The sequence below is a fragment of the Mytilus galloprovincialis genome, chromosome 7 (assembly GCF_965363235.1).
Source record: "Mytilus galloprovincialis chromosome 7, xbMytGall1.hap1.1, whole genome shotgun sequence".
Lineage (NCBI taxonomy): Eukaryota > Metazoa > Mollusca > Bivalvia > Mytilida > Mytilidae > Mytilus > Mytilus galloprovincialis.
In genome coordinates, this window is record NC_134844.1 from 76930285 (window position 1) to 76947157 (window position 16873).

The following is a 16873-nucleotide window of genomic DNA, read 5'->3' on the forward strand; positions in this document are numbered from 1 at the left end:
ACAGAATGGTTGCTACGACAGTTGGAATATATCAATTGTCACCTTCGATAACAATCAACAATACATGATGAAATCTGAAAACTGTCATATCGGAATCGTCGGCTTGACTGGTTTTTGGAAACCTGGTTTATTAGCTTATTGATGGGAGACGCAAACTCTCGAGTATATAGGAGATGTATGTATACTATAAATACGCGATACTGGAATTTGGCTTCATGGGTATGGAAAGTTCACAACTATTTACATCATTATTAAGATTTTGGATTAAAACAATAGTGCAAAACCGACTTTATTACTGTGCTTTTTTACCTAAACAACTAGTTTTGCTTTATTGTTTGCTATATCTGTTTAAATAAAAGATTTGCCATTAGGATTTCAAAACATCATATCCGTATATTATCATCTTATATTAGCAAGGTTAGGCAAGTCTTTTGATTTCTATTTTTTTCCTTGTCTGGATCTTATTTCTAATTCAAACCTCGACTATTTAGATATAAAAAAGAAGATGTGGTATGATTGCCAATGAGACAGCTCTCCACTACAAGAGACCAAAAATGACATAGAAGTTAACAACTATAAGTCACCGTACAGCCTTCAACAATTAGCAAAGTCCATACCGCATAGTCAGCTATAAAAGACCCCGAATGACAATGTTAACCAATTCAAACGAGAAAACTAACGGCCTTATTTATGCTAAAAATGAAGTATTCTTCAATCTTTCCAATGTCGGGGAAAAATTAATATGTGGTTCAACTAATGAAACATATTAGATACTGAGGAAATAGTTAATAAATGAACAAATTGTCTTTTCATTATCCATATTTTCGTGCTTGAGCAATTAAGTATCTGGTGGTATATTCTGAAAGAGTCTTACATTGTATGTAATCTAATAGAACTTTGGAACCGCATCTGATTCACACCACTTCTAGACTAAGTAGTTTAAGGATATAAGATTGAAGCCCGGTTATGATTGCTGATACAATTGATGTTACTAATTTATAAAGAACTTTCAATGATACTTGGTGGACCCAGAAATATACCGTTGTCTGTAAGGACACTTTTGTAGTTTAGGTGTCTAATACATTGATAGAAGATCTTTGGTTGAAATTCCAGAGGAACATAGAACAGAACTAGGATTGTCCAGGAATTTCAATTGGTAAGTGTCATTTGGGTATAACTTTCCTAGTGAATTGTGGATACCTAATTTATCTATCAAGCAGTTTATATTGTAATGTGATTAACTCACAACAACAATATTACATGGGGCTCTATTTGCTGGGATCATGACAAAGTGTTTTGTATCATTTGGGTATCTAAAGATTGTTGTTAGTTAGGTTATTTATAGACCCATTCATTTTTTCTGAGTTCTGATTTGTATAAACAACCTCACAGCCCAAATACATTTGGAATATTAATGACGTCTTTTTTCTCGCTTTTAACCCATTGCCTAGCATAATCATTAACTGAGTACTGTACAGTTGTGTTTCCATTTGATTGATTTAGGCTTACGATATTTCGGGCTTTTTGATTATACATTTCGCCGGGAAATCTTACTGACAAACTTGAGGTCACCAGTGGTAACTGGCTAGCCGTATTATATATTAACGGAGAACTAACAAGAGTGCAACCAGGATTAGACAAGAAGCCTTAAATGTAGAAATACTGCCACAAATGTTTGTAATTAAAAATCTTAGCTATAATTGGATTTGCATAAACATGTCAAACAAAATGTCAAGGGAATACACCCTTGATGATGAAAGGAATATATAAAATTAAAATGTCAATTGTTCTTGAACAATTGAGAGGTCTTTCCTTTTCGAAATGTAAAGTACATGTTCCAATAGGCTTAGAATGCATTGAAAAGCTCTCAAACACACATAAAACCGTTAAAAAATGACAAAAACAACAAATTCGGTAATTGGGACATGACCTTGACTTTTGACCTTGTAACCTTTGTGAAGGTCATTGGTCCACAATGTCATTGTAAAAGACCCCATGGGTCTAGGACTTCTCGTTCAAGAGTTAAAGCTAATTTTACCTTTTCAGAAACCGTTAACGGCGGTTATGCCCCATAAGAATATGTCAAATCCTTTCGGTCAAAATGTAAAAAAGTTGTGCCTCAGTCACCTAAACATTTTTCACTGTTTCCTATTTCTGTAAGATTAACCGTTTTTGAGATATCGACTAAAAAGTTGAAAGGTCAAAGGTCAAGGTCAACCTTAAAAACGTTTAAAACACACTAAAAATCCTTAAAATAAGGTCAAAAACACATAATTCGCTATCTGGGACATGACCTTGACCTTTGATCTTGTGATCTTTGTCAAGGTCATTAGTCCCCAATGTCATTGCTGAAGACCACATGGGTCTAGGACCTTTGGTTATATAGTAAAAGCTGATTTTGTCTTTTCAGAAACCTTAATCAGGGGTTATGCCCCTTACAGAAAGGTCAAATCTCTTCGGTCAAATGTAACAAAGTTGCGCCTTGATGACCCAAACATTTTCCACTATTCAAAACTTCTGTAAGTATAATGGTTTCTGAGATTATCCCATAACAAGGTGTTAGGTCAAAGGTCAAGGTCAACATACACATATGACCTTGAGATATTTTTCAAAGTCACATGAATTGATGATGAATGGTGAAGATCCTAGGTGTCTACGACTTACGGTTTCTGAGTTTTGGTGGCCAACCGACACCGGTTAATTTTCATAGGGGCATAACCCTACCAATGAGTCGTTGAATCCTTTCGATCCAAATGTGACGAAGAACCGGGGTCTGGTCCCAAACAAATTTCACCCTTTGTTTTTTTTTTCTAACTATTACGGTTACGGTGTTGGAATGATAACAAGGTTTTTTGGTTTCGGAGGGATTACTCCGAACCGACAAAATATTTCGACTCACAGGGTGAGTTCCGGATAGGTATTCATGACACCGATACAAAGTGTGAACATGAAAGCGACATGGTGTACGGTTACGGAGGGAAATTTTGTCAAAGTTTGGCGGAACAAGAAGAATAATAATAAAATGTCAATTGTTCTTGAACAATTGAGAGGTCTTTCCTTTTATAATGTAAAATATATGTTCCAATAGACGTAGAATGTATTGAAAAGCTTTAAAACACACTGAAAATCCTTTAAATAAGGTCAAAAACACATAATTCGCTATATGGGACATGACCTTGACCTTTGACCTTTTGACCTTTGTCAAGGTCATTAGTCCCCAATGTCATTGCTGAAGACCCCATGGGTCTAGGACCTTTGGTTATATAGTAAAAGCTGATTTTGTCTTTTCAGAAACCTAAAATAGGGGTTATGCCCCTTATAAAAAGGTCAAATCTCTTTGGTCAAAATGTAACAAAGTTGCGCCGTAATGACCCAAACATTTTCCACTATTTAAAACTTATGTAAGTATAATGGTTTCTGAGATTATCCCATAACAAGGTGTTAGGTCAAAGGTCAAGGTCAACATACAAATATGACCTTGCGGTATTTTTCAAAGATACATGAATTGATGATGATTGGTGAAGATCCTAGGTGTCTACGACCTACGGTTTCTGAGTTTTGGTGGCCAACCGACACTGGTTAATTTTCATAGGGGCATTACCCTACCAATGAGTCGTTGAATCTTTTCAATTCAAATGTAACGAAGAAACGGGGTCTGGTCCTGAACAAATTTCACCCTTTGTTTTTTTTCTACCTATTACAGTTACGGTGTTGGAACGATAACAAGGTTTTTGGGGTTTCGGAGGGATTACTCCGAACCGACAAAATATTTCGACTCACAGGGTGAGTTCCGGATAGGTATTCATGACACAGATAAAAAGTGTGAACATGAAAGCGACATGGTTTATGGTTACGGAGGGAAATTTTGTCAAAGTTTGGCGGAACAAAAAGAATAATAATTAAACTGTCAATTGTTCTTGAACAATTGAGAGGTCTTTCCTTTTTTAATGTAAAATACATGTTCCAACAGACGTAGAATGTATTGAAAAGGTCAAGGTCAACCTTAAAAAGCTCGAAAACACACTAAAAATCCTTTAAATAAGGTTAAAAACACTAAATTCGCTATCTGGGACATGACCTTGACCTTTGACCTTTTGACCTTTGTCAAGGTCATTGGTCCCCAATGCCATTACTGAAGACCCCAAGGGTCTAGGACCTTTGGTTATATAGTAAAAGTTGATTTTGTCTTTTCAAAAACCTAAAACAGGGGTTATGCCCCTTATAGAAAGGTCAAATCTCTTTGGTCAAAATGTAACAAAGTTGCGCCATAATGACCCAAACATTTTCCACCATTTAAAACTTCTGTAAGTATAATGGTTTCTGAGATTATCCCATAACAAGGTGTTAGGTCAAAGGTCAAGGTCAACATACAAATTTGACCTTGAGGTATTTTTTAAAGATACATGAAATGATGATGATTGGTGAAGATCCTATGTGTCTACGACTTACGGTTTCTGAGTTTTGGTGGCCAACCGACACCGATTAATTTTCATAGGGGCATAACCCTACCAATGAGTCGTTGAATCTTTTCGATCCAAATGTAACGAAGAACCGGGGTCTGGTCCTGAACAAATTTCACCCTTCATTTTTTTTCTACCTATTACGGTTAGGGTGTTGGAACGATAACAAGGTTTTTGGGTTTCGGAGGGATTACTCCGAACCGACAAAATATTTCGACTCACAGGGTGAGTTCCAGATAGGTATTCATGACACCGATACAAAGTGTGAACATGAAAGCGACATGTCTTACGGTTACGGAGGGAAATTTTGTCAAAGTTTGGCGGAACAAGAAGAATAATAATCAGAAGAAATACAGTAAGGTCTTTCCTTATAGATAAAGGAAAGACCTTAAATATAAATCAATTGCTTTTAAAAAGCAATTGTAAACGGTCTTTCCCCCTTAGAAACATGATTGTTTGTTATGTGAGTGTGTGTGTGTGTGTGTGTGTGTGTTTGTTTGTTTGTTTGTTTGTTTGTTTGTTTGTTTGTTTGTTTCTGTAAGGGGTCTATATTATTCCGGGGAAGTTTCATGTTTAGTTTGGAAAGTTTTTATTTTATTTTAGGTACAGCGCGCGCGCCAGATTGAGGAGACATCACGTGACTTGAGTTTATAATAACGAAAACTTTTTCTCTTTAGGTCGGGATGTTGAACAGACAACATGTATAGAGACGGAATGTACACAATGTAATTTCTTTTGTCATTGTAGGAGGAAATTGACATTTTGATCACAGATACCAGCAGTGCATGTTTTGGATTTAATTAATCCGGTGTAACTTTAAAACACATTTAAGGATTATTTTCTGATAATGTACATTTTTCAGCACCAGTTTGTAACACACATAAGTATTTCAATCTAGGAGCGGACATTTTATTGTAGGGTTTCACTGAGATTTACGGACCTAGCAAGCGATTTTAAAAGAAAAGGATAGGGTTTCTTGAAACAAGCGAAAAAGAAACAAATGAGATATTGGACCCCATATTAAACACATGAGACGGAAACATGCACTGATTGATTGATTGGTTAGTTGGTTGGTTAAACACGTTGATTGATTGATTAAAGACATTGGTTCGTTAAACACGTTGGATAGGTTTCTTGAAACAAGTTGAAAAGAAATAAATGAGATCTTGGACTCCATATTACACACATGAGACGGAAACATGCACTGATTGATTGATTGATTGATTGGTTGATTAAACACGTTGGTTGGTTGGTTAAACACGTTGGATAGGGTTTCTTGAAACAAATGTGATCTTGGACCCCATATTAAACACATGAGACGGAAACATGCACTGATTGATTGATTGATTGGTTTGTTGGTTAAACACGTTGATTGGTTGATTAAACACGTTGGTTGGTTAAACACGTCTTGAAACAAGCGGAAAAGAAATAAATGAGATCTTGGACCTCATATTAAACACATGAGACGGAAACATGCATGCACTGATTGATTGATTGATTGATTGATTGATTGATTGGTTGGTTGGTTGGTTGGTTGAAATTCAAACACACATAAAACTCTTTAAATAGTGCCAAAATCACATAATTTGCCTCTTAGTACATGACCTTGACCTTTGACCTTTCGACATTCGTCAAGGTCATTGCTCCACAATGTCATTGCAAAAGACCCTATGGGTCAAGGACCTTTTGTTTAAGAGTTTTGCCTAATAATGGCTTTTTATAAATCATAAATGGGGGTTATGTCCCTTACATAATGGTAAAAGCAATACAGTCATACGTAAAAAAGTTGCTCCTTGAAGTACCAAGCATTTTTCACTACTTAAATTTTCTGTATCTATAACCATTCCAAAGTTATAGGGAAATCAAAGACAAATAAAAATCTAAAATACGACCTTGACCTTTGACTTTGACCTTATTTTCATTTTTTTTTGGACCAAGGATCTGAAATCAAAAGACCCTAGGTCTCTATCACTTATGGTTTTTAAGTTTAAAGTACATTTCAAAATTTCTAACACAAAAGGGGAAATAACTCTCATATGAAATCTCTGTACGGCTTCGGTCAAAATAAAACAGCACATCCTGAAGATATAAGGAGCAATTTGGAAAAATAAATTTGTCGGTTTCTTATACGGTTGTGAAGATTAAGCGATAACAAGAAAAACAGTGTTCGGGGAGATAACTTTTATATGGGAAAGTATTCGCTTTCGCAGTGTCAGTTTCAAAAGCGCATAAACTGTTCGATATTATATTTCATTTATCTAAGCGACATCTTGCGAAACAAAAAAACAGCGAAGGAAAAAAATTTGGCGGAAGAAAAAAAATAATAATCAGAACAAAAGCAATAGGTCTTTCACCCGAAAGGTTGAAAGACCTAATAATAATAATAATAATAATTAAAAACCAATCGTTCAGAGAACCATTGATGGTCTTTCCACCAGTTTAGACCTTTTTTTTTATATGAAAATATTAAAATTTGGTTTTAAATGTCAATTTTAGCGTCAAAGGACAGCTTATTGAATGCTTATTCCAAAAATATATGGTTTCTATAAAAAAAAAAAATAGAAAAGGGAGATAATCTTTTACTTCCAGTTTAAAAAGTTTACTTTCGGTATTGTTTGATAGTTTACTTGACACTGATTCCAAAAATATACGGTTCTATATACTTTTACATTGATTTAGTGCAAAAAAATAGCTACTTCCGGTTTACAAAAGGTCACTTCCGGTTGTGTTTTTTAAGGTCACATTGCTTACAACTTAATGCAAACAGTCCCATGGCTTTATCATGTGTACATATGAGGTAAAGGCAAAGGTCAAAATCTAGAACGTTTAATTAGCATATGACCTTGAGCTCAATTTTAAGGTCACAAACCAAGAACCTCAAATCAAAAGACTCTAGTCCTCTACTTTATATTGTTCATGAGTTATATTACCATACGTATGATATTAAATATAAAAAGGGGGAAAACTCGCGTCAAATGTCTACGTACCCTTTCGACTAAAATTTATGTGTTACTACATGTCGTAACTAACAATTTTATGAAAAGATTTTGTCAATATCTTATATGATTTCTGAAAATAAGAGATCACAAGCCAAAATCAAAATTTTAATCATGACCTTGACCTTTGACCTTGACCTCATTTTCATTTTTTTGGACTAAGGACCTCAAAACAAAAGACCCTAGGCCTCTAACACTTATGGTTTTCCAGTTAAAAATGCATATCACTTATATCAAATATAAAAGGGGAAATAACTCTCATATGGAGTCTCCGGATAGCTTCGGTCAAAATAAATCAAATCATCCTGAGGATATATCGAGCAATTTGGTAAAATAAATTTGTCGGTTTCTTATACGGTTGCGAATATTAAGCGATCACAAGAAAAACAGTGTTCGGGGAGATAACTCTTACATTGAAAAGATTTTGGTTACGCGGTGTCAGTTACAAAAGCGTAATAACTGTTCGATATCATGTACAATATGTCTAAGCGACATCTTGCGAAACAAAAAAACTGCGAAGGAAAAAAAAGTTGGCGGAAGAAAAAAAATAATAATAATAATAATAATCAGAAGAAATCCAATAGGTCTTTCCACGGAAAAGTGGAAAGACCTAATAATAATCAGAAGAAGAAATACAGTAAGGTCTTTCCTTATAGAAAAAGGAAAGACCTTAATAATAATAATAATAATAATAATAATATTAATCAGAAGAAATACAGTAAGGTCTTTCCTTATAGAAAAAGGAAAGACCTTAATAAAACTGCATCGAATACCTATTTTAAGCAAAAGTAGTTTTACGGTCATATTGAGTAGTTTTATATATGTTACAGTAAATAGGTGAAATTATGAATTACACGTTGTTACTAAACAGTTCAGAAAATACCTGTAATTAGTAATCAATTTAGTAATTACATGTATTTACTGATGTTTTCAGAGATAACATGTATTTACTGATGGTTTCAGAGATAACATGTATTTACTGATTTCTTTTGTCGTTTGTTTAGCTATTTACTAACTTCATATTTTGTATTAAATTTGAGACATAATTCAAGATACCAAAAAAGAATGTAACGGGTTAGGAATTGTGGGGATTACTCAAAAGTATAGGAATCAAAGGCTGTATCATGTGTATGTTCTATAGTTGTGTTTGTGAATTGAGACTGGAAAATGGTTGTTTTAGAATTTTTGAAACTCGATAAAAATTGTTTGCAAATTGCAAAACAATGATATAGTCCAAATATGAGAAATACATTTGTCAGAAGTTTATAGGCAACTTCGCCTGTTCTTTTTGATGATAGACATTCTATTCAGCCAAATTTAGTTAAAAGATCTTGATTTGTCATAATGAACAATTAAAATCTGTATTAGGCATTCTTTGCAGATCAATCAGACCAACTTTATATATGAAATGATTAAATTCCTCTGTAAAATTAGGTTTAACTCCAGCTTCTCTTGTCAGACTTTTACAACAAAGCTGACATTCTTCATCAATAGAATTATACAAAATGAGTTAAGTGTCTCTTTTTGATGACTTTCGCAAGACCTCCAAATGTAAGCCTATAATTCTACAACTATTGTATTATACAGGTCATATACCCCTTTTTGTAGCAAATATGAATACCAATTTAGAATTGAAATATATGTATATGTTTACTAGATGTTTAGTGGCTATTGACATATTGATAGTGTCACACGAGAAGTCGAGAACACCTATCCTTACAAAGCACCTGGTCCTGATTGGGATTGGGATTGGGGAGGGTATCCGACAAACCTAATGTACCCCGGCACATAATGCAGGTGCCTGTTTTAAACCTAAACTCATAGATCGAAAGTAAACTCAAAACGCCATGGCTTAAAAAAGGGTGAAGACAAACAGACAAATAATAGTACACAAGACACCACATGGACAACTATGGACTAAGCTATAGGTTGCACTTTGTAAATACAGCTGTTCCTCAAACCACGCCTCTTTTGGGGAGATTAAGAATATTCATAGAAAATTAATTTTGTTTACATACTGGTTCCAGTTTTGCTTTCTATGTTCCATCTCATAGAGACATAACTTGGGAATGTTACCAGTTAATATACATGTGCATATTGTTTTCACTGAAATCAGTGGTAATCCTTCATTTGAGGTAGGGGTAGTTACGAAAATTAGTGTTTAAACTCTGAAAAGTTCAGGGCATATAAACGTTGAAAATATGACGCACAGCCCTATATTTTGACTTTTGGAAAAAAATGTAGTGCATATGAATTTTCAATTCTAGGATAAGTGGTACAGTTTTAGCCGTAAAAGGAGTTCCTATGGGAAATATTTACAGAAATGCAACCTATAAGTCCTAATCAAATGGCAAAATCAAGAGCTCAAACACATTAAACAAATGTCGTATTACCTGTACATGTATATGAATGATCTTGTTGTGGATCGAACCAGTCAACATAATGGTTCACTTTCAATGTTGACATTCTACTCTTTTTAAAAGCTGTATACATGTGTAACCCTTCTTCAGCTAAACAGTTACATTTCGAATTATTCATTTGCAAGTGAATTACTCATCAGCCATTTTCTAAGCTTATTTTGAACAAAAAATATCATCCAAATTATCTGCAAAAGCGAATTATAATTTGATTCAATTTTTGTTTGTTTTGTTTTTGTATTATACAGCTAATAACCCTTTAAGGCGGATCGAAGGGACAAAAATTTCATCAAAATTTTTAACTTTTTTTTTTCATTACAAATTTTATTCCTTACACTAATAGTAGTTACTTTATGATATGGGTAAAAAATTAAGCAACAAAATCCATTCGTTTTTTGTCCCAGATGAAAATGATCCAAATTATCTCTCTTTGATTAAAAAATGCCATTTTTTGGCATTAAAATTGAAATATCTTTGTTAACTCATCAGTGACCTATATCTTTTATTATATTTGTCAAGTAAGCTGTTCTAAAACTAAACAATTCTAAAATTAAAAAAATTTAAATAAAATAAAAATCTTTTTTTGTTTTGATATCGCCTATATTTCTCCTATTAGTTCAACCAAAAAAAGGTACTTTAACAAAAATGCATGCTTCTTTCAAAAGCGGATTGAGAGCTCAAAAGAACGGTGAACCCATTTTTTTATTTCATTTTTCTATTAAGTGTACTAGGTTAAAGTCATTTATAAAAAGTAGCGAAATCCTATATTTATATAAAAAAAAAATGGTTTTATACCCGCAAGCCCCCTTAATGTAGCAAAAAGGTATATTTTAGAATGATCACTTTTTGATAATATTCACTGATCTTCTAATCAGATTTTCCCTACTTTTATATCCGCTGACCATATTACAACATTGTTTTAACAGTATGAAAACAGCTGGTAATAACTGAGCAGATCCATGTTGGTGAAACAAGGTAAGTAAGTGTGTTTCTAGTAAATGAAAATGATAACAATTGCTTAAAAATTTGCTGCAAATAGTTGACTGCTCCCATAGAGATCTGTTTCATTTAATACGTCTACAAAAAATATATAGTTTTAATCCATTTGAAGGTTCGGCTATTATTACATTAAAAAATCACTAATGCACTTTGTAAAAAATCACGACAAGAATTGCATTTGAAGCAAAACATTTTTGATTTTCAAAGACCTGTCGCCCATTTTCGATGAAAAAAAATCCCAAAAGGTATGATACCTGTTGTCATGATGAGGAATGATTCATTAGATGTTTACTGGATACATACTGTCAATTATATCCCAAAATATATCCCTTTTTTACCTGAACACGGTTGGTGGATCGTGTATATTTTTTAACAATGTTGTGTGGTTAAACATGTTTTTGAACCCTATCCCTTACCCTGCAGGTTAACACATGTAATGTATTTTATCCATATCTTAACTTTTGACTTTCCTTCATACACAGAATTAAAATTAAAAAAAATGATTAGTTTTTTATCCATGCAGTCAAAAGCGTACATTGTAATTTCAAAAATTATTGCTGATTTCTATTAATTGATAATGAAAAATGCCTAGGATTATTTGAATGTATAACACTTGAAACGCAATTCAATATAAAGTTTAAATTTAACAGATTTTCGAACTACAGCAAAAAACTTGCAAATGAGTTATACTGGAAATATTTTATTTCTGCAAACGTTTTATTTATTTCCTTTTTTTAAATTATTTTTATTTAGGATTTATGTCTGGTTATTATCAATCCATAATTGTGTAAACAGTGGCAAATGATATAATTTCACCAAGGGCTTGTACAGAAAATCATGAATTTGGTTCTTTAATTGCATTAAGTGGACAACCGTATGATATTCAGGAGAGGGGAAGATGATTTTCCTGGATTGATGATTTATTTTTTCTGTTTCTTTGCATGTTGTTTTTCCCTATGCCACGCAAACATTTTTTTCTCTCACTTTTTGACGATTTCAAATTTGTTTTCAACAATCCTCATCCACACCAATAAATAACAACCACTGAACAACAGGCTGCTGACTAAGAACATGTCCATAAACATGCAGACGTTTTAAACCGTGAGACAGTACTGTAACCCTTAGTCATAAAAGACACACTATTAAATATCAATTGAAATGGCTAAGATGGACCAAAAAGACATCGAACCTGAAAAAAGGTGTTAAATAAAACAACGTACAGTACACAGTTAAATTTGAATGTATTGATTGTATAAGTACGGAAATAAACATTTTTTACAAAATTAATAAATGTGTTGTACAGAATATGAGTACCGAAGTGAAACTTTATCGTCTCTTTAAATACTTGTCAAAGGTGGTACATATAAAAAAAATATTGAGACGAAAAATAACACAAAAGTAGTAAACAGTGAATTGCAGAAATGCATACATGTAACACATTGTGTCTTCTGGTTGAATTAACATTAAACTATGATTTGAGAGTACTTAAAGTTACTGAATAATAGTTAAAGGGGTAAATTCAGTAAATAAATATACGTCATCAGGGACCGCCCATTTAGGGGAGAGCTTTCTGTCTAAAAGTGAAGTCATGTGCTCTTCTGATTGGTAGATAATGTTTGTAATAAATATTTTTTGTTAGATGGATCAAAACTTGAGTTGAAAAAAAATAAAAAATAAATGCCGAATGTACTAATTTTTTCCCCTACAGGGTTGAAAAGTAATGGGGGTCAGTATAGGAATTCAGTGCGAATCTATATTGTTTGTAAACAAGGCCATGTGAATGCCCAAAAATGCCGCATGACCCTATGTTTTTATTGTTGCAAAAGATAGGGCTACATTTGTACTTTCATGAATGATTTATGAAAGTTTTTAATTTCTAAAGGTAAATCAGGTATAAATTTATTTCCATACATAGATTAGCATTAAAGTCAATGGGAGATTTTTTACTGAATTTACCCCTATAGGAAAATATGCACTTTTTCACTGTATTTGTCCAAGGCCACACAATAATCACAAAACTCATTTCCTGTAAATGTTAATGTAATGGGAGGATTTTGGAACCATTTAAAGCTGTTTTTTTACACAAATTTCTATCTTTAACTGCGGCTATCCAGGATACACTCCGTGTACTGTGAGAGAAGCATGAAGTATATGATAAAAATCAGTTTTTGTGTCCAGATTGAAAGAAGCAATAGAAATTACAATTGAGAGTTATGATATAAATGAAAGGCATGAATATTCTCCCCATTTACATCACATTTTGCACATATTTCTCCTCATAATGTATAAAATCATATGAAAAAAATGGATTACCTCCCTTTGACATAGTGTTGTTTTTTAGCTGTGTTCCCCATGTTAAGTTGTAGAACAAGTGGTAAACATGCAGTATTTTAACACTCGAATAATCTGACCGCATGGAGGTATTCATTTATTTTTACATAACGCATTGCGTTTCTTTATTTAAAGAATATACTAGACAACTTTTCATGATTACATGTCCTTCATCTATGAAACAAGTGTTGAAATGTTTGTAATTGGATTTTTATGTTAAATAATTGCTTTTAAATATCCTAAATTGTTACTTCAATCTCCCAAATGTAAAGTTTGGTCATATCTAATCTTATTTTTTCATATTTGGCACTTTTTTCTACTTCAGTTCTGGCTGTCTAGTTTTGGCGAAGAACCCATCCTGATGTTGGGGTAACCGGAATTTCTGCAGAGTGATTGTCAATGACATTTTGTGAAATTTACAAGTAATTAAAACACAAATTTAGTATAATGAAACATAATTGTTGTTTTATTTGGTATGAAACTGCTTAAAAAAGCCTTTGAAAAGTGTTTTTGTGGTCTTTTCATGGTATTTAATCAAAAACTTCCATTTAAGGAAACAACTAACTAAGAGTACACCAAAACTTTAGTTTCTAGATGTACTTGCAATACTGGTCAAAGCAAACACAGAAAACAATTCTTATTTATTAAACATAGTATTTTACACCATTCTTTTAAAAACAGTCAATGCGCAACTTTATATACCAAATATGCATTGGCCGCAGTATGGGCTGTAGTATAAATTTTGCTCTATCTTTACAAATTCAGCATTTATGGAGGTTGTATTGAAACTGGAACTTGAAAATTGGATACATTACATGTTTATTACAAAAAAAGTTGGAAAAGAAGTAAAAATGTCCCTTATAGGGGTAAATTCAGTAAATAAATATACGTCATCAGGGACCGCCCATTTAGGGGAGAGCTTTCTGTCTAAAAGTGAAGTCATGTGCTCTTCTGACATGTCTGATTGGTAGATAATGTTTGTAATAAATATTTTTTGTTAGATGGATCAAAACTAGAGTTGAAAAAAAATAAAAAATAAATGCCGAATGTACTAATTTTTTCCCCTACAGGGTTGAAAAGTAATGGGGGTCAGTATAGGAATTCAGTGCGAATCTATATTGTTTGTAAACAAGGCCATGTGAATGCCCAAAAATGCCGCATGACCCTATGTTTTTATTGTTGCAAAAGATAGGGCTACATTTGTACTTTCATGAATGATTTATGAAAGTTTTTAATTTCTAAAGGTAAATCAGGTATAAATTTATTTCCACACATAGATTAGCATTAAAGTCAATGGGAGATTTTTTACTGAATTTACCCCTATAGAAAAATATGCACTTTTTCACTGTATTTGTCCAAGGCCACACAATAATCACAAAACTCATTTCCTGTAAATGTTAATGTAATGGGAGGATTTTGGAACCATTTAAAGCTGTTTTTTTACACAAATTTCTATCTTTAACTGCGGCTATCCAGGATACACTCCGTGTCCTGTGAGAGAAGCATGAAGTATATGATAAAAATCAGTTTTTGTGTCCAGATTGAAAGAAACAATAGAAATTACAATTGAGAGTTATGATATAAATGAAAGGCATGAATATTCTCCCCATTTACATCACATTTTGCACATATTTCTCCTCATAATGTATAAAATCATATGAAAAAAATGGATTACCTCCCTTTGACATAGTGTTGTTTTTTAGCTGTGTTCCCCATGTTAAGTTGTAGAACAAGTGGTAAACATGCAGTATTTTAACACTCGAATAATCTGACCGCATGGAGGTATTCATTTATTTTTACATAACGCATTGCGTTTCTTTATTTAAAGAATATACTAGACAACTTTTCATGATTACATGTCCTTCATCTATGAAACAAGTGTTGAAATGTTTGTAATTGGATTTTTATGTTAAATAATTGCTTTTAAATATCCTAAATTGTTACTTCAATCTCCCAAATGTAAAGTTTGGTCATATCTAATCTTATTTTTTCATATTTGGCACTTTTTTCTACTTCAGTTCTGGCTGTCTAGTTTTGGCGAAGAACCCATCCTGATGTTGGGGTAACCGGAATTTCTGCAGAGTGATTGTCAATGACATTTTGTGAAATTTACAAGTAATTAAAACACAGATTTAGTATAATGAAACATAATTGTTGTTTTATTTGGTATGAAACTGCTTAAAAAAGCCTTTGAAAAGTGTTTTTGTGGTCTTTTCATGGTATTTAATCAAAAACTTCCATTTAAGGAAACAACTAACTAAGAGTACACCAAAACTTTAGTTTCTAGATGTACTTGCAATACTGGTCAAAGCAAACACAGAAAACAATTCATATTTATTAAACATAGTATTTTACACCATTCTTTTAAAAACAGTCAATGCGCAACTTTATATACCAAATATGCATTGGCCGCAGTATGGGCTGTAGTATAAATTTTGCTCTATCTTTACAAATTCAGCATTTATGGAGGTTGTATTGAAACTGGAACTTGAAAATTGGATACATTACATGTTTATTACAAAAAAAGTTGGAAAAGAAGTAAAAATGTCCCTTATAGGGGTAAATTCAGTAAATAAATATACGTCATCAGGGACCGCCCATTTAGGGGAGAGCTTTCTGTCTCAAAGTGAAGTCATGTGCTCTTCTGACATGTCTGATTGGTAGATAATGTTTGTAATAAATATTTTTTGTTAGATGGATCAAAACTAGAGTTGAAAAAAAATAAAAAATAAATGCCGAATGTACTAATTTTTTCCCCTACATGGTTGAAAAGTAATGGGGGTCAGTATAGGAATTCAGTGCGAATCTATATTGTTTGTAAACAAGGCCATGTGAATGCCCAAAAATGCCGCATGACCCTATGTTTTTATTGTTGCAAAAGATAGGGCTACATTTGTACTTTCATGAATGATTTATGAAAGTTTTAAATTTCTAAAGGTAAATCAGGTATAAATTTATTTCCACACATAGATTAGCATTAAAGTCAATGGGAGATTTTTTACTGAATTTACCCCTAAAAGGCAAAAACAATTATGGACAGTTAAAGAAGACATGACTTGTGCATTGTCAAAATAAAATGATAAACAGGCAGCAGCACCATTGGGATTATAACCTTATAATAAATGTGTATCATGTAAAATATAGACAAAACTATCTCTAAATAGATTTAAAACCCATATAATGTATCAACTGATTTTATAGGTCGTTTTTATTTTCTACTGTTACAGCACTGTCACAGGTTAGGGGAATATTCAGATCCTGCTAACATGTTTAACTACGTCATATTCTGTATGTATGTGCCTGCCCCCAGTCAGGAGCCTCTTATCTAGTGGTCATGAACTGATTTATAATAGTATTTAAAACAAGTCTGCTATCAAAGAGGCTCTGTATACTTTTTCATATTCCAGAGCTTTATGTTAAGACACTTGCTTTCTGTTGACTTCTTATGATGCAATGTAATTTTTTTTTAGCAGATTAGAGGATACAAGAAAACGAAATCAAGTCTTATTTCATTGATTGCATAAAGAATTGTTAAATGTCCAGAATTTTTTATTAACGTTACGTAAACGAGAGTACTAATCACAAATATCAACCATATTTGGTTGGTGCACGAATACAATTGTGAACTTGTTTAAGAGTGAAACTTGCTGATAGTATCAATATATTGCCT

General features: G+C 32.8%; 1 long non-coding RNA gene across 1 annotated transcript in view; it reads right to left on the reverse strand.

Annotated features, from left to right (window-relative positions):
• LOC143083703 (uncharacterized) overlaps positions 1-16873 on the reverse strand; it is a 221748-nt gene that overhangs the window by 121500 nt on the left and 83375 nt on the right. The gene's annotated exons all lie outside the window — the stretch shown is intronic.